This window comes from Macaca fascicularis, chromosome 18, assembly GCF_037993035.2.
Source record: "Macaca fascicularis isolate 582-1 chromosome 18, T2T-MFA8v1.1".
In the NCBI taxonomy this organism is placed as follows: domain Eukaryota; kingdom Metazoa; phylum Chordata; class Mammalia; order Primates; family Cercopithecidae; genus Macaca; species Macaca fascicularis.
In genome coordinates, this window is record NC_088392.1 from 42,502,524 (window position 1) to 42,527,177 (window position 24,654).

The 24,654-nt window shown below is 41.0% G+C and overlaps 1 long non-coding RNA gene across 1 annotated transcript in view; it reads right to left on the minus strand.

Annotated features, from left to right (window-relative positions):
• Window positions 1–2,067: 2,067 nt before the first annotated feature.
• LOC123570028 (uncharacterized) overlaps window positions 2,068–24,654 on the minus strand; it is a 28,533-nt gene continuing 5,946 nt past the window's right edge. Inside the window, exon 3 of the long non-coding RNA XR_010582853.1 lies at window positions 2,068–3,347. This is a non-coding gene — a long non-coding RNA (uncharacterized lncRNA). The remainder of the gene's footprint in view (window positions 3,348–24,654) is intronic.

Here is a 24,654-nt window from a genome sequence, read left to right on the forward strand (position 1 = left end):
AGAGAGAACAGGGGAAACCGCCACTTATAAAACAATCAGATCTCATGAGAATTCTTTCACAATCACGAGAACATCATGGTGAAACCGCCCCCATGATCCAATCACCTCCCACCAGATCCCTCCCCTAACACGTGGAGATTATAATTCGGATTACAATTTGAGATAAGATTTGGTTTGGACACAGCCAAACCATATCAGTTCAATTTTCAGGAATTTCATGAGTGATTGTTAAACACTGCCCTTATCAGACTTTATAAGACATTGTAAGCTAAATTATGTAAACTTACAATCAAATAAGTTACACTAAAAACAAAAGTAATAAACACTCAAAACTCATCACTTCCCAATCATTTTAGCAGACATTGCTGTTGTCTGTGCCCTTGCAGTTACTTAATGCCAAGTGCATCTGTTTGGTGAAGGTGCCTCTGATAGGTGGCCCTCTACTGCCCTGCTCCCACTACTTCACATCTGGTGGCAGCACTTTGGCAGCTTAAAATTGGCCATATGCTACAAATAGGGCTTTTACCCACACCCCACCACACCCCAGGTGATTGTTAAAGATTTGCCAGCACGCCACTGTTTGTAGTTTTTTCTCAACAACACCTCAGGTTGTTGAGGCTTAAAGTGTGGATTCCTGGGTACGCAGGTGAAAGTTGCTGTGTGCAGAGAAGTGGGAAGGGCAAGGAGAGGTAGGAGATGAACAGGATTTGTTTTCATGACGCTGCTGATCAAAACAGGATGTAGCAAAGGAACCAGCCAAAAGCAGTTAGGACTGGGAATTATAATACAGTTGCATGCTGCAAAACACTCCCACCAGCACCATGACAGTTGATAAATGCCATGGCAACACCCGGAAGTTACCTTATATGGTTTAAAAAGGGAGGAACCATCAGTTCTGGAAATTCCCCACACCTTTTGTAGAAAATCTGTGAATAACCCACCCCTTATTAAGCATATAATTAGGAGCAGCTGTAAATAGACCTAGCCAGCAACGCACAAGTGCCACTCTGCCTATGGGACAGCCCTGCTCTGTTTGTGGAGTAGCCATTTTGCTATACACTATTGCTCTGAAAACTTGCTTTAACTGTCGGCTCACTCTTGAATTCCTTCCTGAGCAAAGCTAAGAACCCTCTTGAGCTAAGCCCCAATGTGGGGTTTCACCTGCATCAAAGGGACTGGTTTTCAGAAAGCCTGGGTGCCCATCCTGCTCTCCTTCCAGCTGTGTGACCTCAGGCAAGTGTCTTCCTCTCTCTGGGCCTCCATTTTCTCATGTATAAAATGGGAGGATTAGACTAAACAATCTGTAAGGTCCATTCTGGTTATAACACTATCTGATTCTATGACTCTTCTTTTACTTTCAAGTCAGACAGGCATGGTGGTACTATATTTTGGCCCATAGTAGACTGGAGGAAAGGAGTTCAGATATCCAGCACTTCCTCTTCTTTTTCAAATACTTCCCAAAATAATGTAATAGCAACTGTGGTAAAGCAATCAAAAGGGACCCAAAACAGGTTGAATCAGAGAATAGAACATGAGATGCCCATTTGCTTTCATTCTTTCTTCTGCCTGCAACTGGCCAGTAGCACCAGTAAGCCATTTCTGATATTCATTCTGTAAATAACAAAAGCCTCAAGAAATCTTTTTATTAGTGCTCAATATTATGATCCAGAGACTTAAAGGGTGATGCCCTGGAAAATAAAACGGCCCTGAAGTTACAAGGCCTGGATTTGGGTCCTTGATGTCCTAATTCACTTTTACTCCTTATGTGAGCTTGAGCAAGTTATTCAACATCTCCGAGACCCAGTTTCCAGTTAAACGTGAACAATTTCTAGTAGGATGGACTAGTGCAGGCTTTGTGGAGAGCCCTAGGTGGCACTTATTCAAATTAAGTGTCGATTTTATGACCCAGCCACCATGCTCTTTAGTCTGCATCCCAGAGAAATTCCCACCCAGGCCCATCAGCGGTCACATTTCATCAGCAGCCATATTTCGTCAGCGGTTCATGTTTGAAACTATTTGTGTGCAGAGTTGGAGGCCATCAAGGCTTCCACTAGGGGGTGAAGATGAGTAAAACATGATTGACAAACACCGTGGAGTATTATGCAGCATTTAAAGGCAATGGAGTAGATACACATAGCAATATGGATCACTTCTAAAAACAGAGCAGAATGAAAAAAGTTCAAACCAGAATGAGATTTAGAGAATATTACAATTTATGCAAACGAAACTGCATACACACTAAATATTCACTTTAAAAATATGCATACAAATAACAAGATAAACATTGGACATATTTAGAATGACTGCCTATGTGGAGGAAAAAATGTGAGTGGGAGATGGCAATAAAAGAGAACGGATCGATTGGTTAATTATTAAAACAAGAGAGGAGCCAAGCACAAACAATAGATGCTAGTATTCCATGCACTAAGCAGTAGGATTTGCTCATCCCTCTAATCCTAAGTCCAACAAAAATTAATGAAAAGTTGCTGGGAGCAGTGGCTCAGGCCTGTAATCCCAGCACTTTGGGAGGCCGAGGCGGGCAGATCACCTGAGGTCAGGAGTTAGAGACCAGCCTGGCCAACATGGCGAAACCCCATCTCTACTAAAAAAACATAAAAATTAGCTGGGCATGGTGGCACATGACTGTAATCCCAGCTACTTGGAGGCTGAGGCAGGAGGATCGCTTGATCTTGGAAAGTGGAGGTTGCAGTGAGCCCAAATCATACCACTGCACTCTAGTCTGGGTGACAGAACAAGATTTTGTCTCAAAAAAAAAAAAAAATGAAAAGTATAATCATGCCTTACCTACCCCACACAGTTATGGTGAGGGTCAAATGGATAACGTATGTGAAAATTATCTGTGCATCATAAAATTCAGATATGTTATTATCTTTATGTTTACAGCACAGCTGGGAAAAGGTCAAGAGAGACTGCAGAGAATATTTAAGAAACGTGGCAAGATGCTTTGTCTTTTTGTCTTGATAAGTTTAACAGGGAAGTTTAAATGTCCCTCAATCAGAGATGCCTCTGTAAAATAGAAATCTTTAAATAAAAATTATGGTCGTTCTCGATTCTTCTTCTGAGTAACATATTTGTGGTAGACACTGTCAGTTGCCTAGTCGCAGCCATTCTCCCTGCTTCCTAGGGGTACAGCACCCCACAGTTGTTCAGGTGGCAACATGTCTCTATCCCCAGAGGATCAAATGTGATTGGTCCAAGACAGGCATGGTAACACCATTTCTAATGACCAGTGATTGTTTTAGATGGGAGCACGTGACCCAGTTCTGGTAAGAGATATAAGGGGAAGTTTGCTTGGAGGAGGGTCTCCTCGAAGAATGATTTTTTTCCTGTTAAAAAAAGGAGACGGCGATAAGAATGAAGGCTTCCATTTCTTCCTACCTTAATCCTCAGTATGTAAGGATTTTCTGTTTAGAACTGAGGCAGCTAGTTGTGACCATGAGGCAATAAGTTTAAGAATCAAAAGACAACAAGCTAGGGTCACATAGAAAGAGCCTAGTTCCTGGATGACACTACTGAGCCCCAACACCAAAGCTAAAACAGTCCAGCTCCTGGTTATGTGAGCTCATTAAATGTCTTTATTACTTCAGACACTGTTAGTCAGATGTTACTTGCAGCCACACACATCTTAGCTGATATGACATGTAACCCAGCATTCCCTTGAAAGATCTCTTTTCTTGTGTATATCCTGCAGGAAAGATCATCCCCTTGCTAGTTTGTGATTTTCCCAAACGTTGTATCTGAAAGACTGTCAAGGAGCAGAAAACTGTGGTTTAAAGCAGGTGGAATCTGTCCATATTTTGAGTGAGCCAAGGAAGCCGGCATAGGTGAAATAATCCAGGCATCTGTTTAGGATGTCAAGGATTCTGAAAAGCTGCCACATACCAAATTTCACCTCTGAAGTCAGTGGTGGTGAGAAGTTTCTGGTAAGAAGTGGTCAAACCAAATGTGTGGGCTGGAGAGAAGACTTGACGTAAAACAACAGAATGGCTATGTGTGGCTTGTGTGTGTGTTGTCCCACTGGACCAAGGGTAAAATTAAGGGGGCCAATTTTAGCTTGATACCTCTAATTAGAGTTGCCCTACCCCCAGGACAGTTTACACTGTGCTGCTATGAGCTTCTAGGACCTGGATGTGTCCAAATCAAAGCATACCTCCATTGAGTAGCAGGCCTCTAAGGTCCCATCCAAGCTCCAAATTCTAAAATTATGTAATCCTCTGGATTAAATGCAAATTATCTTCAGGGTCATAATTTAGTGAATACAGGTAAGGACAGAGGCCCTTGACGGAAATAACCATGCAGAGTGGAGAATCTGAGGTCATCAAAGATTCTCTTCCAACTCCATTTTTGGAGAATAAAGGGATATGGTCATTTTCTCAAAAAATTGAAAATAGAATTGCCATATGATCCAGTAATTCCACTTCTGAGTATATGCTCAAAAGAATTGAAAGCAGGGTCTCAAAAAGATATTTGTACACCCATGTTTATAACAGTATTATTCACAATAGTCAAAAGAGGGAGGCAATCCAAATGTTCATCAATGGATAAATGGATAAGCAAAAAGTGGTATATACATACAATAGAATATTACTCAGCCTTAAAATGGAAGAAAGTCCTGATGCATGCTACAACATGTGTGATCCTTAAGGATATTGTGTTAAGTGAAGCAAACCATTGATTCTATCCATATGAGGGATCAAGAGGAGTCAGACTCAGAGACAAAAGTAGAATGGTGTTGCCAGGGGCTAAGGGGAGGGAGAAATGGTAAGTGGTAGTTGAATAGATATAAAGTTTCCGTTTTGCAAGATGAAAAGAGTTCTGGGTCAGCACGGTGGCTCATGCCTGTAATCCCAGCACTTTGGGAGGTCGAGGCAGGTGGATCATCTGAGGTCAGGAGTTCGAGAGTAGCCTGGCCAACATGGCGAAACCCCATCTCTACTAAAAGTACAAAAATTAGCCAGGCATGGTGGCATGTGCCTGTAGTCCCAGCTACTCAGGAGGCTGAGGCAGAAGAATCCATTAAACCCAGAAAGCGGAGGCTACAATGAGCCAAGATAGCACCATTGCACTGCAGCCTGGGCGACAGAGCGAGACTTCATCTCTAAAAAAAAAAACAAAGAAAGAAAGAAAAAGAAAAGAGTTCTGGAGACTGGTCGCACAACAACATGGAGTTACTTAAAGCTACTGAAATGTACACTTCAAAGGGTTGAGATGATAAATTTTATGTTACATGTATTTTACCACAACATTTTTTAAAGGAATATGGTTGTAAAGTATTTTCTAGCACTCAGATCCAACAGGTCTTTTGGCCACAGTCCTGGGGGCAAGGACTTCCTCCCCTACCCTAGAGAAAAGGCAAGCCTGTTCTCAGTGACACAAAGGAGGAGGAGGAAGCAGGTGCAGCCACTGCTTGGAATCTCTGCCCAGCAGCTGGCATTGCTTTAGAGACGTCATCATGCCCTCCCACAAATGACGGCCCTGACTCTAGCTGTAGTCATTTCTCCATCTAAATAAAGAATCCTAAAAAGTGGGACCAAATTAAGAGATGCCTTTGACGTCATCCATTCTGACCCGTCTGTTCTAAGACCCAGAGGGAAAAGTGATTTTGCCTAGATCACGCTCTGCATTAGTGACAGGCAAGACTAGAACCATGACAGCCTCAAGAACCAGCCCTTCTACTCACAGGTACCTTGGTAGAAGTATTATTTAGCATTACTAAAGAACTTCATATTTGTAAAGTGCTTTATGCTCATCTATTATTCATGCACTAATGAGAATACTTAGATTGTGCCTTTTCTCCTAGGAGCTCAGAGCACTTTGTAAATGTTAACTCATTCACCCCCTATGTCCCAATGGGAGAGACAGAAATCCTCAGCCCTTGGCTCTGCACTTGGTAAAGAGTAGGCCCAGCAAAGGCAACAGGCGGGATGGGAGGCAGGCTCAGAATGAACTGTTCCAAGTTCCCGTTCCCTCACTGTCTCCTGTCTAACTACACAATGTCCCTGGGACTGATATAAAAGCTCTAGGAACCAAAGAGATATTTCTGTGAAGCTAATGGCATGTATGGCACCAGAAGAAAGGGGCTTAAGTTCTAGGGAGGGGGAGAAGAAAGCAAGTAAAGTTAGAAGGAATGTTTTCTAGCAATATCATAACAGCCAACATTTACTGAACGTTCATGATGCAGCAGACCCACAAATTCTGCATCATCTTATTGAATCCTTATCCAACCCCATGACTGAAGAGTGATCTTTTGCATATGAGAAAACTGAGGCTTGGGAAGGTTAAGAAGCTTTCTCAAGGCCACACCTAGACAATATCAGCACCATGCCCAGAACACAGATCTAACTCCAGAGCCTGTGCTCTAAAGCTGCATAGGGAACTGCTTCTCCCCAGAGTTAAGGAATAATCGTAGCAGAAACCACCATTAAGTTATGTTAGAAAATCCCATTCTTGGAAAAAGTTACTCACCGAAGTCAGTAAGGAGGCAAAAGGATAAAGGAATCCTCCCCTCAAGAGGACTTTCACACTCTTTCCTCTGGCATCCCATCATCTGTGACTTCCTTCTAACACATCATTGGTCATGTCATAACATACCATACACTTACCGGATGCCTCTCCTCCACCAGACACAAGCTCCATGTCTTCATCATTTTGCATCCCTAGTGCTGACATCATACCTGCTACTTAGCAGGTGCCAAGTATGTATTTGTGGGAAAGGATGGGAACAAGGCAAGGCTTTGAGACAGACTTTAATACACATATGGCCCAACTGTCAACAATTTTATAATTCTACACTTAAAGCAATTGACAGAGGTCATAAATTTCACTTTTAAATTTTGCTCTGTACCCCTCATTCCCCACAAATAGGGAACAATCAATCAATAAGTGATAATTGAGTATCTGTGGCATTACAGGGTTGTGGGGTGTACTGAACATACCCATAAGGTGATCTTTACCCTCCCAGAATTTACATTCCAGTTAGGGGCATGATGGTAACATACAGAAGCAATTAAAGAATGACACAGGGTAAGTTTGCAAGCTAATCAGGGTTTTAGACTGGGAATTCTGGGGAGTTTGGGACTAGGGAAGGCTTAGTGAAGAAAGTGACATCTCAGCAAGCATAGCTGGGCACAAAAAAAGACATTCCTGCCGAGAGCATACATGGAACCAGTAAGGGCTATGAGCATAGTGTGTGGCCAGGACAGGAAGAGAATGAGCCTGTCAGAAGTGGGCACATTACATAGGCAATTCTTTGCCAGTCACAGACATTCCCTCGACTCCTTGAAAATCAGCCATTGGCATGGGATGTGCAACAAGCTATTCAACATTAACCCTAGTTCCAAGGAAACATTTTTTTATGTCTTTGTTCATTAATAAAAGAGAAGGGTTGTTTAAACCAACATGTGCTCCTCTAATGAATACGGACTCACCAAGGTTCACAACCGGAGTTGGAAAACCTGGAAGTCAATAAAGAAGCAATATGTTCTAACAATATTAAAACTTCCTGGTACTGCAGTAATTAGAATTTCAAACACTAATAAAAGACTGTACAGTTAATTAGCAGCAGTCATAAAAGTCTAAGAACAAATATACTATGTATTAAATACAACAACTAATGTAATTGTTATACACCGATTGAAAAATTAAAGAGCGAGAGGTTAGAAAGGGAAAGTGCTTGCCACAAGAGTGGCAACACTGTTTCTCTTGGTCTTTGTGGCCACAACTCCTTATTATAGTCATATTAGTATTACACAGTCTTTACTGTTAACATCAGAATGTTTTATTTCTCATTAATAGATTCCACTTCCTTAAGAAGCCAGGAAATTTGGCATACCCTAACTAAGCTACAATCTGAACTACACATTATTTTCTCATTCTGGAGACAAAACTCATACGTAAAGACACATAGACACGTGTGTACACACACACACACACACACACACACACACACACACACACCTGGTAGCTGATTTTGTACAGGCATGAAGCTAATAGCCACTTTTCTAGTCAATAGCACCTTTCTAGACTTTGGGAACATCCCTCCCCAAATCACCCAAAATGATCTCGCTCACTAAGCTTACAACACTCCATCTTCAGGACTCCTTTATGAGAAGTCTCCTGGAGGAACACAAAACCTCCCATACAATAGTCTTACCAAAAAATCCAGTTTGAATCTGATCACACTTCTAGATTTAATGACCAGTTTATAGGGAATAGAGCAGTCAGAAGAAACAAGATAAACAACACCACAGGAACGCAGATAGAAAAACTCAAACTGTGAAAAATTCTATAGGACAAATAACCCAGTTTTTTCAAAGAATAAATCTCAAGGATAAAAAGAGATGGGACAGGAAACTATAGATTGAAAGTTAAAAGACTTCAGTAAGCATGCCCTTTGTTATTTACACAAAGGAGTTGAAAACATGCCCACACAAAAACCTGCACACAGATGTTCATAGCAGCTTTATGCATAGTTGGCAAAACTTGGAAGCAACCAAGATGTCCCTGAATAGGTGAATGGATAAACTGTGCTACATCCAGAAAATGGAATATTATTCAGTGTTAAAAAGAAATGAGCCATCGAGCCATAAAAGGAATGAAGAAAACTTAAATGCATATTACTAAGTGAAAGAAGCCAGTCTGAAAAGGCTCCATACTGTATTATTCCAACTACACAGCATTCTGAAAAAGGCAAAACTATAGAGACAATAAAAACTACCCCATATGATACTATAATGCTGAATACACTCATTTGTTCAAATTCATAAAATGTATAACACCAAGAGTGAACCCTAATGTAAACTATGGTCTTTGGGTGACAATGACGTGTCGATGTAGGTTCATCAGTTGTAGCAAATGGACCACTATGATCAGAGCTGATAATAACACGGGAGGCTATGTATGTGTGGGGTCAGGGAGTACATAGCAACTCTCTATACCTTCCTCTCAATTTTGCTGTGAACCCAAAACTGCTCTGAAAAGGAAAGTCCACTTTTATTAAATTAAGACAAATAATTCCAATGTAACATGTGGGCCTTATTCAAATACTATTCAGACATATATATGGAAAACTTAAACACTGATGGACTGAATATTTGAGGATATTAAAGAATTGTTATTCCATGTTTTAGGCATAATACAGGTATTGTGGTTATGTTTCTTCTAAAGACTCCCTATATTTTTGAGATTTTTCCTGAAATAATTACAAAATAGGTCCATGTTTGTATTTGCTTCAAAAAGCCAGTGAGGGTGGGAGACTAGAGCTATACATAATAAAATAATATTGTTCTTGGCTAGGCACAGTGGCTCACACCTGTAATCCCAACACTTTGGGAGGCCAAGGCAGGAGGATTGCTGGAGTCCAGGAGTTTGAAACCAGCCTGGACAACATGGCGAGACTCTGTCTCTACAAAAAAATTTTAAAATTAGCCAAGTGTGGTGGCACACACTTGTGGTCCCAGCTGTTTAGGAGGCTTCAGCCTAGGAGTTTGAGGCTGCAGTGTGCCATGATTGTGCCACTGTACTCCAGCCTGGGCAACAGAGCAAGACCTTGTCTCTCAAAAAAAAAAAAAAAAAACTGTCCTTGAGTTGGTAAATCTTGAAGTTTGGCAATGGGTACGTGGGAATCCATTACATTATTCTTCACTTCTGTATGTGTTTGAAAGTTAATGTAATAGAAAGGATTTTTTATCTTTAAAAAGGAAAGGTTCTTGGCTGTCATCTTCAACTGTATTCACTTTGGCCTGAAGTATTTTGTCAAACTTGCCCTGTCACCTCTTGGGTGGGAGATAAGGGAAGATCATGGCCTCCTCTTCTCAAACCCTCCAGTGGCTCCCATCTCACTCAACATCAAAGCCAAGGTCGTGGCAGTGAGCAGCTTCTAAGGACACCAGGCCAGCTTCTAGTGAGGGCCTCTGCTGTTGCAGTTCTCTCTGCCTGGAACATCTTGCCCCAGGTACTCTCACAGCCTGAGCATTCTCCTCTTCCAGCCTGCTCAGAGGTTGCCTTCTGAGTGGGGCCTTGCCTGGCAATAATTTTGAAAATTGCAAACCCACCCACATTCAACCCCAACCCCTAGGTTCATCACTCCTTTTCTCCTTCATTTTTTTTCATGGAATGTATCACCACTGAACCAACTATAGACACGCTCTACTTATTTTTTTTATTGTCTCCCTCCCCCAGATAGAATGTCAATTCCATGAAGATAGGCTTTGTTTGCTTACTACTGACATAGAGTAGATGCTCTATAAATATGTGTAAAATGAATGAAGACAACTTTGGTAGCAAGAGATTATCAAGCCAAGCTCCCAGATGCCAACAAGAGGATCTGCTTGCGAGAGCTGCCCTAGTGGGCTACCCTGATGGAACCTCTAAGAAGGAAGCTCCTGAGGCAAGAGAGAGCTCCCAAATGCACATTGCCTCCTTTACAGCACTGCTCTGGGCAGCCTGCCTGCACACTTCCCTCCTAACCTCTCCTCTCCCCAGCATGGGAGCTTATTCCAGTCTTGTTTTCCTGCTCAGTTTGTCACAAGAGCAAATTCTCTTGTTCCCTAGCTCTGGGAAAAGATGATATAAGATATAAAGCAAAGGAAAGAGATGCCACGCTTTTTCCGAAATTTCTGTGCCTCCTTTCCTCCCTCTCAACGCACTGTCTTCTCTAGTCAAGCTGGCTCAGGGCTCCCATCTCCTACTTCTCAAGGCAATCTTCCCTTACCTAATATGGCCTTCTCCTCCATCTCACCCTCTGGTCCTCAAGTTATGCCACCGAATGACCACACAGATCCACATGCTTCTCCCTTCTCTGCTGTCCGGTTGCTTTGGTTCTTCACATTTTAGCACTTAACTTTTCCACATTGGTGTGTTACTCTTCTCTCCAGACTATACTAAAAGGCAATAGACTTTCCTTGCTTTATTTCTTCTGGATCCCCCATGGACCTTGGCTCCACGTCAGCCACAGGCTAACAGGTCAACAGCACCACTGCCAACCCAGTTGCTCAAAAAGGAGACTTGGACTTGCTCCTTAACTCCAACCTCCCAAATCAGTCCCCAAGTCTTCTTGATGCTCATTCCCAATTATTTCTCCTACTGTCTCTCAACCCCCACTGTCAGCCTAAACTCAGGCCACTGTTGAGCTCACCTAACTAGTCTCCTTGCCTTCTGGCTTATACCCTTCCAATCTATTCTGCACCAAGAACGAAGGCAGTCTTTCTCTCATAAAATTTGGATCGTGCCACTCCTCTGCTTAAATTATCCGGATGGCTCATCACTGTCCTCCAAATAGTATTTGGTCTCCTTACATGCCTTCCAAGGCCCTTGTGATCTGCACCCTGCCTTCTTCTCGACCCCATCTGCCTACCCTAAGCTTCAGCCAGACTGAACCTCTTTCATTTCTTTCCAATGGGCTGTGCTCTCTCTCCTACAAGCCTTCCTCCTGGAAGCCTTTCTCTTTGTCTGAAAGACCCACCCACCCCTATTATCAACTTCTGCCCTTGGCTCACACACCATTTCTTCCTGGGAGGCTCCTCCTGGTCTGGGTTCCGTATTCCTCTTCTATGCTAAGCACTAGGCCTTCCCCTTTTCATTCTGAGTTTGAATTTTCTGCGTTCTGAGGGCCTCCTCCCCACAGACTGTAAGCTCTGTGAGGGCAAGGAGTGTGGTGTCCTAGAATAGCCCCTAGACCTAGCACAATGCCTAGGGCCCAACTCCAGAAGTATTTGTCAAATGAATAAAGGAAAAATGCCTGTAATCTCAGAACTTTGGGAGGCCAAGGTGGGAGGATCACTCCAGGTACGGAGTTCGAGACCAGTCTGGCCAAAAATGTGAAACCCCATCTCCACTAAAATACCAAAATCAGCCAGTCATGGTGCTGCACACCTGTAATCCCAGACACTCAGGAGGCTGAGGCAGGAGAATTGCTTGAACCTGGAAGGAGGAGGTTGCAGTGAGCCGAGATTGCACCACTGCATACCAGCCTGGGTGACAGAGTGAGATTCCATCTAAAAAAAAAAAAAAAAATCAAAACACCTAATGATCTGCGAGCCCAACAAAGTGGGACTCACAAGAATGTGGTTGGGGGGCCAGGGCAGGGGCAACAATACGAATGCTGATTTAGTTAAAGTCCTGCCTAACAGAGAAAGGTGGAAATCTATGATTTGATTTCTTAAGCTGCAACCCTAAAGCTAGGAATACCTTGCTAAACATGGCAGTTAAGGGTTGCCCAGGATAGTGCGCTGTAGTGTCACGCACGTCCGTGTGAAGAGACCACCAAACATGCTTTGTTTGAGCAATAAAGATTTTTAATCACCTGGGTGCAGGCAGGCTGAATCTGAAAAGAGAGTCAGCAGAGGGTGGTGTGATTATCATTAGTTCTTGTACGTTTGGGATAGGCGGTAGAGTTAGGAGCAATATTTTGTGGGCAGGGGGTGGATCTTACAAAGTTCATTCTCAAGGGTGAGGAGAATATTACAAAGTACCTTCTTAAGGGCAGGGGAGGATATTACAAAATACCTTCTCAAGCGTGGGGAGGGTGTATTGTCACAAAGTCAATTGATCAGTTAGGGTGGGGCAGGAACAAATCACAATGGTGGAATGTCATAAATTAAGGCAGGAACTGGCTATTTTCACCTCTTTTGTGAATCTTCAGTTGCTTCAGGCCATCTGGATGTATACCTGCAGGTCACAGGGGATATGATGGCTTAGCTTGGGCTCAGAGGCCTGACAGTAGGGGCTGGGGGAGTACCAGCTTGGGAGTCAGGACCACTGGCTGCTGGTTAATTTCTGTAACCGTTTGGCTGTGTGATTTGAGTTTCTATTTCTTCTTCTGTGAAATGCACCATTGGAAAGGTAATTTCTGCATCCTCAGCTTTAACATGCTTTGAATGTATGGCCAAATCAGAAAGACAAAGGATTTAGATGTCACAAATAGATTTCAGTTAAGAGAAGATATTTCCTATGTCTTGGTTAAATTCTCCCAGGAACACACTCTGAGACTAAAGAGTTGAATGCAAATACTTTATTTGGGCAATGATTCCAGTAAGCACCAGAAGGGAAGTGGGAACAAAAGATAGGGAAGGGAAGGAAGTCAGCAATGAGGGAACTATTGATCAGGTGACCACTGTGGGCATCTGAAGCTCAGTCATGCTGGCAGATAGTATGGAACATGCCACAGAGTGGTCTTATCAAGGGGCAGGTAGGCAGGACATGTATACACCTACTTTCACCAACCATTGGCTGGTAGCTACTCCCCAGAGCATGAAGTCCCTAACACTTCCTGCAAGGAGATTCATAAGTGCTTGCAGTCAGAAGTCATGGGTATGTACTGGAACAGTCAGTGACAAGAGAATATAGGCAGAGCATCAACAGCTTCAGGGACCACCTAGGGACTTAAACTGGGCACATCCCTACCTCTTGCTTTTCGTTCTACTATTTGCAAGCAAGTCAAGTGCAAACAAAATCAGGTTCAAAGTTTGGCAACAGCTCAAATTATTCATTGTGATTTTTATTGCTGCACCTATGTTCATTTGTGCATTCTTATTTATAAAAGGCAAAAAAAAAAAGTGCTAATTCAGCACTGCCTTGGTAGGATGGCCTTGAAAGCTGCTGTAGAAATCTCCTGCGTGCTCAGAGCAGCAGTTTCAAATCTTTGTCGCCTGAAGAACATTCATCATGTTTCCAGGCCCTGCTTTTTCTTTTACAGCTTCGGGGAAAGACTCGAATTCCAACCAATTAGATGTACACAACGTCAGCTGTTTTGAATCTACCTACATGCAAATGAGACCCTCAGGAGCTGGTTCTTTAGGATGAAGAAAGGGGTGTAAGTATTGCCGTGAATTTTTTTAACCAATGCAGGCATCGTTTTCAAAAACAAAGACTCTGATTTTTCCCTGAAAGTAGTCCTGGAAAAACACCCAGAAACTGAAATGGAATTTCACTGAATTTTTTATTGCCCTCTCCCTACCTTTTTTTTAACTATTGAATTCAGTTCAACAGCTGGCTTTTTGGTTGTAATTTTTCCTGCTATAGTGATTATTTGTCTTCATGACTCAGATGACCACACTGGCTGGGTTTTTTGTTTGTTTGTTTGTTTGATTGTTTTTTCACTCATGAGTGCATCATTTGGGCACTATGTAGACAGAGCTTGAGGCAGTTGGGTGCAGAGACAGATAACTGCACCAGAAGCAAATCTGCAGATTCTGTCTGGGGCTCACCTCAGTTTCAAATGCAGGTGACTAAATGACATCTGCCTGCCTCTCCCTCTTCCTTCCTCAACAAGGAAGGGGCCTCACTGCCTGCACACAGTCGTGGGCTTCAGCCAACTCCGTATAGTGCAGCATTCAAATGAAACTCATCAGAACACTTGGAAATGACAGAGTGAACACCAGGAGCTTGTTTCTAACGATATTTTCGAGCACCGAGGATTTCACTCTAAGCCATGTTTGTCTTTTTTTTCAAATTGCTAGAAAGGACATTAATAACATTATCTTTCCCCCAAAATGAGGTAAGAAACTCATCAAAGAATGGCTGATATACTGGGATAAAGGCTCTAGGCTCCTCCCTCATTTTCCTGCCGTTAAAGGGCCAAACCAATGGGCCATCTCTAACATTCTGAGAAGTCAGAAATTTCTGGGCAAAATGACCCACATTGTTCAAAAACAGAAACATTGAACAGCAAGTTTTTTTGCTTGTTTGTTTGTTTGTTTTCCTTAACTACTACTCTCACTTAACAATGGGCAATGGAAACAGAGAAATCCAAGATAAAATAAAATTCAGACTCTTCTAAAACTTTACCTTAATAATACACCAGTGCTGTACCCTCTCACTCCATTTTTCTTTGTCATCAATAAGGGACAGGATGACATGATGGAAAGAACATTGTAAGTCAATGGGTCTGAGTTCAAGTTCCACCTCTCTGTGGTATTGGGTGAGTCGTTTTGCCTCTCCTGGTCTCAGATTCCTCATTTCCAATTCCTGCCCTTTCCACTTCAACTATAAAAAACTGACATGGTTTAAGCTGAACAGAGACCTTAGCAATTCCCAATGCAATCTGAGAAATGGCTGCTTTCACTGACCCACCAGAGGTGGAAAAGGCATACGAGGTAATTAGCATGCAGGGGTGACCCCAGACTACTGCTAAACAAAGTAGACTCAAAAATAAGACTCCTCATTAGACGATTTAGGTAAGCTAAGATTGGGAGAGAGAGCAGGCAGGGACTGGGATGGCCTCTTACTCAGAACGTGAATATTTTTCCCTTATTATTTACCTATCTGAGATCCAAAGCGGTGAGCAAATGACTCTTGTAAAAGGCTCTTGTCAGCCTTCTCTTTCTGGGAGTATGGCAGACAAAACACCCTAAAGAGTCCTTTTCATGAAAATATCTAAAATACTGGGGAAAAAATGAAATGTATATTTATAAAAGCATTGTCAAACTAGCACAATTATTTAAAACACACACACACACACACACACACAGGTAAAAGATAAAGTGAAAGCAAGAATTCTGGGGCTGAATGACTGCCAAGGCTGGCTTTTCCCTGAGGGTCTCTTCTGAAATCCGAAGGCCCTGAGGTTCTACTATAGGGCTGCACTGGAGATAAGGTAAGGAGTTTATTAGGGAACCTTGACATAAAAGTAACGTCACAAAGAGCTACACCCTCTGTAAAAGAGCAAATGATAAAGAAATCTGCTGCTCAGAAACAGTCAACAAGAAAACTTGTCTATTTCAGCCTTAGCTTTGGGTGGGAAAAAAATTCTATCTATAAGCTGACCTTTGCACAGGATTGTGGTTGAATTCATGCTACTTACATGGTCCAATAAATTTGCAAGCTTAGACTTTAACCTAAAATGATCCTGGAAACATGGATGAATCTTCAAAACATTATGCTAAGTGAAAGAAGCCAGACATAAAGGACTACATATTGTATGATTTTGTTTATGTGAAATATTCAGAATTGACAAATCCATAGAGGAAGAAAGTAGACTAATTATTGCATTGGGCTAAGGGGTAAGAATACTGACTAACTGTAAACAAGGAAAGGGATCTTTGGAGAATTTGTTTATTAAGTTTTAAAACTGGATGGTAATAGTTGTACAATACTGTAAACTTACCAAAACTCATTGAATTGTATGTTTAAAATGGGTAAGTTTTATGGTATATGCAGAATACCTCAGTAAAGGTGTTTTATAAGCTGGTCTTGGGTTATTGCTGGAAAACTAACTAGCAGAAGGAATGCAAGTCCTCTCAGGAGGAATATAACTTCACAAAGAATTCCCATAGACAAAGTTACACATAAAATGAGCAGCTCACAGTCAAAAATCACAAAACACACAAGAAATCAAGACATTATGAGTGAGAACTAGCAGAAACGTAGTCCAGCAAAGGCTTCAAATAATGGAATTAGTTCACATAAAATAACTACATTACTAACTATATGAATTGTAACTATGAACTAAAAGTTATACTTGGAAATATGTGCAAGCAACTAAAGGGTCTAAATACAACCATTATATTTAGAAGAATCCGAGAGATATTCCAGAAATAAAATGTACATATAATAACTGAAATTGAAATTTTAATTGATTGCTCTAAATGGTAAATCAAATATAGCTGAGGATGGAATTAGAAAACTGGAAGGTATAGCTAAAGAAATTAATGAGAAGTCGGGGCAAAAAAAAAGTTTACAAGATATGTAAGATAGATTGAAGCAGCCTTCCACATGACTAATCAGAATTTCTGAAAGAGACAATAAAGAGAATATGAAATAAATCATATTTGAAGAGATAATGACTGAGAATTTTCACAACCATTGAAAAGCATCAATCCTCAAAATCAGGAAGCCCAAAGCAATATTAACCAAGATTTTAAAATCTAGATACTTCATGGTATAGCTGGAAAACACCAAAGACAAACAGAATATATTGAAAATAGCCAGGAAGAAGAAAGAGTGGCAGTTAGAATGATGGCAATTTCTCAGTGCAACAATGAGAGATCACAGCAGACTAATAGTATCAATATGCTGAGAGGAGATAATACTCAATTTAGCATTCTACTAGCCAGAAAAACAATCTTTCAAAAATTAAGTGAAACTAAAATAATTTTTAGACAAAGTAAGGAAAAGGAAGAAAAAGCTTGACCACATTACCAACAAATTCCTCATTAAATGAAATTCCAAAGAATATACTTCAAACAGACAGAAAATAATTCCCAAAGACAAAAAGGAATTATAAATAATATTGATAAATAAGTGAATAAGTGATAGACAAAAGATATTGACACATGTATGAGTAAATATAAATATATGACCATCCTGAGCAATCTAGTAAGGCCCCATCTCTACAAAAAATTTAAAAATTCCCTGGGCATACTGGTGCATGCCTGTAGTCCCAGCATCTTGGGAAGTTGGGGTGAGAGGATTGCTTGAGCCCTGGAGGCAGAAGTTGCAGTGAGCTGAGATCATACCACTGCATTCCAGCCTGGGTGGCAGAGCAAGACCCTGACTCAATAAAATAAAATAAATGTATGAATAAATGTGTGAGTAAATATAAATAAGCACTTACTATATAAACAATATTAATAATATACAACTTGTATGACTTTTAAAAAGGCTAAAATACACAGAACTAAATATAAAGCAACATAGCTGACAAGTTGGGCAAGAGGTGATCAGAGTTAAACCACTGTAAAATCATTGCAGTGTTCAGGAGGATAATAATATTAGGCTATGTTAAGTTAATTGGGCAATTAAAAATGACCTAGGTAACCATAAAAGAAGTATAAAGGATATAAATGATAAACTAAAAGAAGTGTGAAATAAAATGAGAACATTAGTTTAAAAAAAAAAAAAAAATCCAGGCCGGTCCCGGTGGCTCATGTCTGTATTCCTAGCACTTTGGGAGGCCGAGACAGACAGATCACTTGAGGTCAGGAGTTTGAGACCAGCCTGGCCAACATGGTGAAACCGCATCTCTGCCAAAAATAAAAAAATTAGCCGAGCATAGTGGCACATGCCTGTAATCCCAGCTACTCGGGAAGCTGAGGCAAGAGAATTGCTTGAACATGGGAGGCAGAGGTTGCAGTGAGCCGAGATTGTGCCACTGCACTCCCCTAGCATGGGCGACAGTGTGAGACTCTGTCTCAAAATAAATAAATAAATAAATATCCAAAAGAAAGAGGGGAAGAAAGAAAAAAACAGGGGACCTGGAGCAAGATGGCCAAATAGGAACAGCTCCAGTCTCTAGCTCCCAGCGCAAGTGACACAGAAGATGGGTGATTTCTGCATTTTAAACTAAGGTGCAGACCGACATCCCACAATTCACACGGTGGGGTATACCGCTGAGACGAAGCTTCCAGAGCAAGAATCAGACAGGAACACTTGCTGTTCAGCAATATTCTATCTTCTGCAGCCTCCGCTGCTGATACCCAGGCAAACAGGGTCTGGAGTGGACCTCAAGCAATCTCAAACAGACCTGCAGCTGAGGGTCCTGACTGTTAGAAGGAAAACTAACAAACAGAAAGGACACCCACACCAAAACCCCATCAGTACATTACCATCATCAAAGACCAAAGGCAGATAAAACCACAAAGATGGGGAAAAAGCAGGGCAGAAAAGCTGGAAATTCAAAAAATAAGAGCACATCTCCCCCTCCAAAGGAACGCAGCTCATCACCAGCAATGGATCAAAGTTGTACAGAGAATGACTTTGACGAGTAGAGAGAAGACGGCTTCAGTCCATCAAATTTCTCAGAGCTAAAGAAGGAATTATGTACCCAGCACAAAGAAAATCAAAATCTTGAAAAAAGAATGGAAGAATGGATAACTAGAATAATCAATGCAGAAAAGGCCATAAACGAACTGACAGAGATAAAAACCATGACATGAGAAATACGTGACAAATGCACAAGCTTCAGTAACCGACTCGATCAACTGGAAGAAAGAGTATCAGCGATTGAGGATCAAATGAATGAAATGAAGTGAGAAGAGAAGTCTAAAGAAAAAAGAGGAAAAAGAAGTGAACAAAGCCTTCAGGAAGTATGGGATTATGTGAAAAGACCAAATCTATGTCTGATTGGTGTGCCTGAAGTGAGGGGGAAAATGGAACCAAGTTGGAAAACACTCTTCAGGATATCATCCAAGAGAACTTCCTCAACCTAGTAAGGCAGGCCAACATTCAAATTCAGGAAATACAAAGAACGCCACAAAGATACTCCTCAAGAAGAGCAACTCCAAGACACATAATTGCCAGATTCACCAAAGCTGAAATGAAGGAAAAAATGTTAAGGGCAGCCAGAGAGAAAGGTCGGGTTACCCACAAAGGGAAGCCCATCAGACTAAGAGCAGATCTCTCGGCAGAAACTCTACAAGCCAGAAGAGAGTGGGGGCCAATATCCAACATTCTTAAAGAAAAGAATTTTCAACCCAGAATTTCATATCCAGCCAAACTAAGTTTCATAAGTGAAGGAGAAATAAAATCCTTTACAGACAAGCAAATGCTTAGAGATTTTGTCACCACCAGGCCTGCCCTACAAGAGGCCCTGAAGGAAGCACTAAACATGTAGAGGAACAACCAGTACCAGCCATTGCAAAAACATGCCAAAATGTAAAGACCATCGAGGCTAGGAAGAAACTGCATCAACTAACGAGCAAAATAATGAGCTAATATCACAGTGACAGGATCAAGTTCACACATAACAATAGTAACCTTAAATGTAAATATGCTAAATGCTCCAATTAAAAGACACAGATTGGCAAATTGGATAAAGAGTCAAGACCCATCAGTTTGCTGTATTCAGGAGACCCATCTCACATACAGAGACACACATAGGCTCAAAATAAAGGGATGGAAGAAGATCTACCAAGCAAATGGAGAACAAAAAAAAGCAGGGGTAGCAATTCTAGTCTCTGATAAAACAGACTTTAAACCATCAAAGATCAAAAGAGACAAAGAAGGCCATTACATAACAGTAAAGGGATCAATTCAACAGGAAGAGCTAACTATCCTAAATATATATGCACCCAATACAGGAGCACCCAGATTCATAAAGCAAGTCCTTAAAGGCTTACAAAGAGACTTAGACTCCCATGCAAAAATAAAGGGAGACTTCAACACCCCACTGTCAACATTAGACAGATCAACGAGACAGAAAGTTAACAAGGATATCCAGGAATTGAACTCAACTCTGCACCAAGCAGACCTAATAGACATCTATACAACTCTCCACCCCAAATCAACAGAATATACATCCTTCTCAGCACCACATCACACTTATTCCAAAACTGACCACATAGTTGGAAGTAAAGCACTCCTCAGCAAATGTAAAAGAACAGAAATTATAACAAACTGTCTCTCAGACCACAGTGCAATCAAACGAGAACTCCGGACTAAGAAAATCAATCAAAACCACTCAACTACATGGAAACTGAATAACCTGCTCCTGAATGACTACTGGGTACATAACGAAATGAAGGCAGAAATAAAGATGTTCTTTGAAACCAATGAAAACAAAGAGATAACATACCAAAATCTCTGGGACACATTTAAAGCAGTGTGTAGAGGAAAATTTATAGCACTAAATGCCCACAAGAGAAAGCAGGAAAGATCTAAAATTGACACTCTAACATCACAATTAAAAGAACTAGAGAAGTAAGAGCAAACACATTCAAAAGCTAGCAGAAGGCAAGAAATAACTAAGATCAGAGCAGAACTGAAGGAGATAGAGACACAAAAAACCCTCCAAAAAATCAATGAATCCAGGAGCTGGTTTTTTGAAAAGATCAACAAAATTGACAGACCGCTAGCAAGTCTATTAAAGAAGAAAAGAGAGAAGAATCAAAAAGACGCAATAAAAAATGATAAAGGGGATATCACCACCAACCCCAAAGAAATACAAACTACCATCAGAGAATACTATAAACACCTCTACGCAAATAAACTAGAAAATCTAGAAGAAATGGATAATTTCCTGGACACTTACACTCTCCCAAGACTAAACCAGGAAGAAGTTGAATCCCTGAATAGACCAATAGCAGGCTCTGAAATTGAGGCAATAATTAATAGCCTAACAACCAAAAAAAGTCCAGGAGCAGACGGATTCACAGCTGAATTCTACCAGAGGTACAAGGAGGAGCTGGTACCATTCCTTCTGAAACTATTCCAATCAATAGAAAAAGAGGGAATCCTCCCTAACTCATTTCATGAGGCCGACATCATCCTGATACCCAAGCCTGGCAGAGACACAACAAAAAAAGAGAATTTTAGACCAATATCCCTGATGAACATTGATGCAAAAATCCTCAATAAAATACTGGCAAACCGAATCCAGTGGCACATCAAAAAGCTTATCCACCATGATCAAGTGGGCTTCATCCCTGGGATGCAAGGCTGGTTCAACATACGCAAATCAATAAATGTAATCCAGCATATAAACATAACCAAAGACAAAAACCACATGATTATCTCAATAGATGCAGAAAAGGCCTTTGACAAAATTCAACAGCCCTTCATGCTAAAAACTCTCAATAAATTCGGTACTGATGGAACATATCTCAAAATAATAAGAGCTATTTATGACAAACCCACAGCCAATATCATACTGAATAGGCAAAAACTGGAAGCATTCCCTTTGAAAACTGGCACAAGACAGGGATGCCCTCTCTCACCACTCCTATTCAACACAGTGTTGGAAGTTCTGGCTAGGGCAATCAGGCAAGAGAAAGAAATAAAGAATATTCAGTTAGGAAAAGAAGAAGTCAAATTGTCCCTGTTTGCAGAAGACATGATTGTATATTTAGAAAACCCCATCATCTCAGCCAAAATCTCCTTAAGCTGATAAGCAACTTCAGCAAAGTATCAGGATACAAAATTAATGTGCAAAAATCACAAGCATTCTTATACACCAGTAACAGACAAACAGAGAGCCAAATCAGGAATGAACTTCCATTCACAATTGCTTCAAAGAGAATCAAATACCTAGGAATCCAACTTACAAGGAATCTAAAGGACCTCTTCAAGGAGAACTACAAACCACTGCTTAGTGAAATCAAAGAGGACACAAAGAAGTGGAAGAACATATCATGCTCATGGATAGGAAGAATCAATATCATGAAAATGGCCATACTGCCCAAGGTAATTTATAGATTCAATGCCATCCCCATCAAGCTACCAATGACTTTCTTCACAGAATTGGAAAAAAACTGCTTTAAAGTTCATATGGAACCACAAAAGAGCCCGCATTGCCAAGACAATCCTAAGTCAAAAGAACAAAGCTGGAGGCATCACGCTACCTGACTTCAAATTATACTACAAGGCTACAGTAACCAAAACAGCATGGTACTGGTACCAAAACAGAGATATAGACAAATGGAACAGAACAGAGTCCTCAGAAATAATACCACACATCTACAGCCATCTGATCTTTGACAAACATGAGAAAAACAAGAAATGGGGAAAGGATTCCCTATTTAATAAATGGTGCTGGGAAAATTGGCTAGCCATAAGTAGAAAGCTGAAACTGGATCCTTTCCTTACTCCTTATATGAAAATTAATTCAAGATGGATTAGAGACTTAAATGTTAGGCCTAAAACCATAAAAACCCTAGAAGAAAACCTAGGTAATACTATTCAGGACATAGGCATGGGCAAGGACTTCATGTCTAAAACACCAAAAGCAATGGCAACAAAAGCCAAAATTGACAAATGGAATCTAATTAAACTAAAGAGCTTCTGCACAGCAAAAGAAACTACCATCAGAGTGAACAGGCAACCTACAGAATGGGAGAAAATGTTTGCAATCTACTCATCTGACAAAGGGCTAATATCCAGAACCTACAAAGAACTCAAACAAATCTACAAGAAAAAAACAAACAACCCCATCAAAAAGTGGGCAAAGGATATGAACAGACATTTCTCAAAAGAAGACATTCATACAGCCAACAGACACATGAAAAAATGCTCATCATCACTCACCATCAGGGAAATGCAAATCAAAACCACAATGAGATACCATCTCACACCAGTAAGAATGGCAATCATTAAAAAGTCAGGAAACAACAGGTGCTGGAGAGGATGTGGAGAAATAGGAACACTTTTACACTGTTGATAGGATTGTAAACTAGTTCAACCATTGTGGAAAACAGTATGACGATTCCTCAAGGATCTAGAACTAGAAATACATATGACCCAGCCATCCCATTACTGGGTATATACCCAAAGGATTATAAATCATGCTGCTATAAAGACACATGCACACGTATGTTTATTGCAGCACTATTCACAATAGCAAAGACTTGGAATCAACCCAAATGTCCATCAGTGACAGACTGGATTAAGAAAATGTGGCACATATACATCATGGAATACTATGCAGCCATAAAAAAGGATGAGTTTGTGTCCTTTGTAGGGACATGGATGTAGCTGGAAACCATCATTCTCAGCAAACTATCACAAGAACAGAAAACCAAACACCGCATATTCTCACTCATAGGTGGGAATTGAACATTGAGATCACTTGGACTCGGGAAGGGGAACATCACACACCAGGGCCTATTATGGGGAGGGGGAAGGGGGGAGGGATGGCATTGGGAGTTATACCTGATGTAAATGATGAGTTGATGAGTGCTGACGAGTTGAAGGGTGCAGCACACCAACATGGCACAGGTATACATATGTAACAAACCTGCATGTTGTGCACATGTACCCTAGAACTTAAAGTATAATAATAATAATAAAAGAAAAAACAGAAAAGTAGAACAAATGACACAAAATAAAATGATAGAAATAAATTAAAATGTATCACTAATGAAAATAAATCCATATCTATAAATCAAATTATATGGTTAAAAACACATTGTTAACTTTTTCAGTCAGTATAGGGCAAGTTATGCTGAGGTTAAAAATAAGCGATCCCAGGGCGAGGCATGGTGGCCCACATCCATAATCCCAGCACTTTGGGCGGCCAAGGTGGGAGGATCGCTTGAACTCAGGAGTTCAAGACCAGCCTGGACAATACAGGGAGACTCATCTCTACTGAAAATCTTGGCCGGGTGCGGCAGTGCGCACCTATGGTCCCAGCTACTGGGGAGACTGATCACTTGATCACTTGGGAGTGATCACTTGAACCTGAGCTGTGATTGTGCCACTGCACTCCAGTCTGCACAACAGAGGGAGACCCTGTCTCAAACAAACAAGCAAACAAAAAGTGATTCCAAAATCTTAGAAGCTTACAACAACAGAGATCTCTGTTTCAGTTATTTAAAGCTTCAAATAAAACACCCTAAATCTTAATAACTTAAAATAACAATTTATTGTTGCTCAGGATGTTGTGGTTTGGTTGGGCAGTTCCACACATGCTCCTGCAGCTGCATTCACCTGCTGGTTCAGTAGGAACTGCAAAGACAAACCGCGCCTCACTGTGTTAGGGAAGGCTAGAAGTCTAAAATCTCTGTTTCTACAAAGTTTCACATCTTTCAGTGGTCTAACCCAAGCTTCTTTGCTTGGCAGCTGGGTCTCAAGAGAGTAAAAGTGGAAGCTGCAAAATATCTTGAGGGCTAGACTCCAGAACTCATTCAACATCACTTCTACTACAATCTTATGATAGTGTGAATCATTTCAAAGTAATTCACAGGCCAAGCCCAGGTTCAAGGG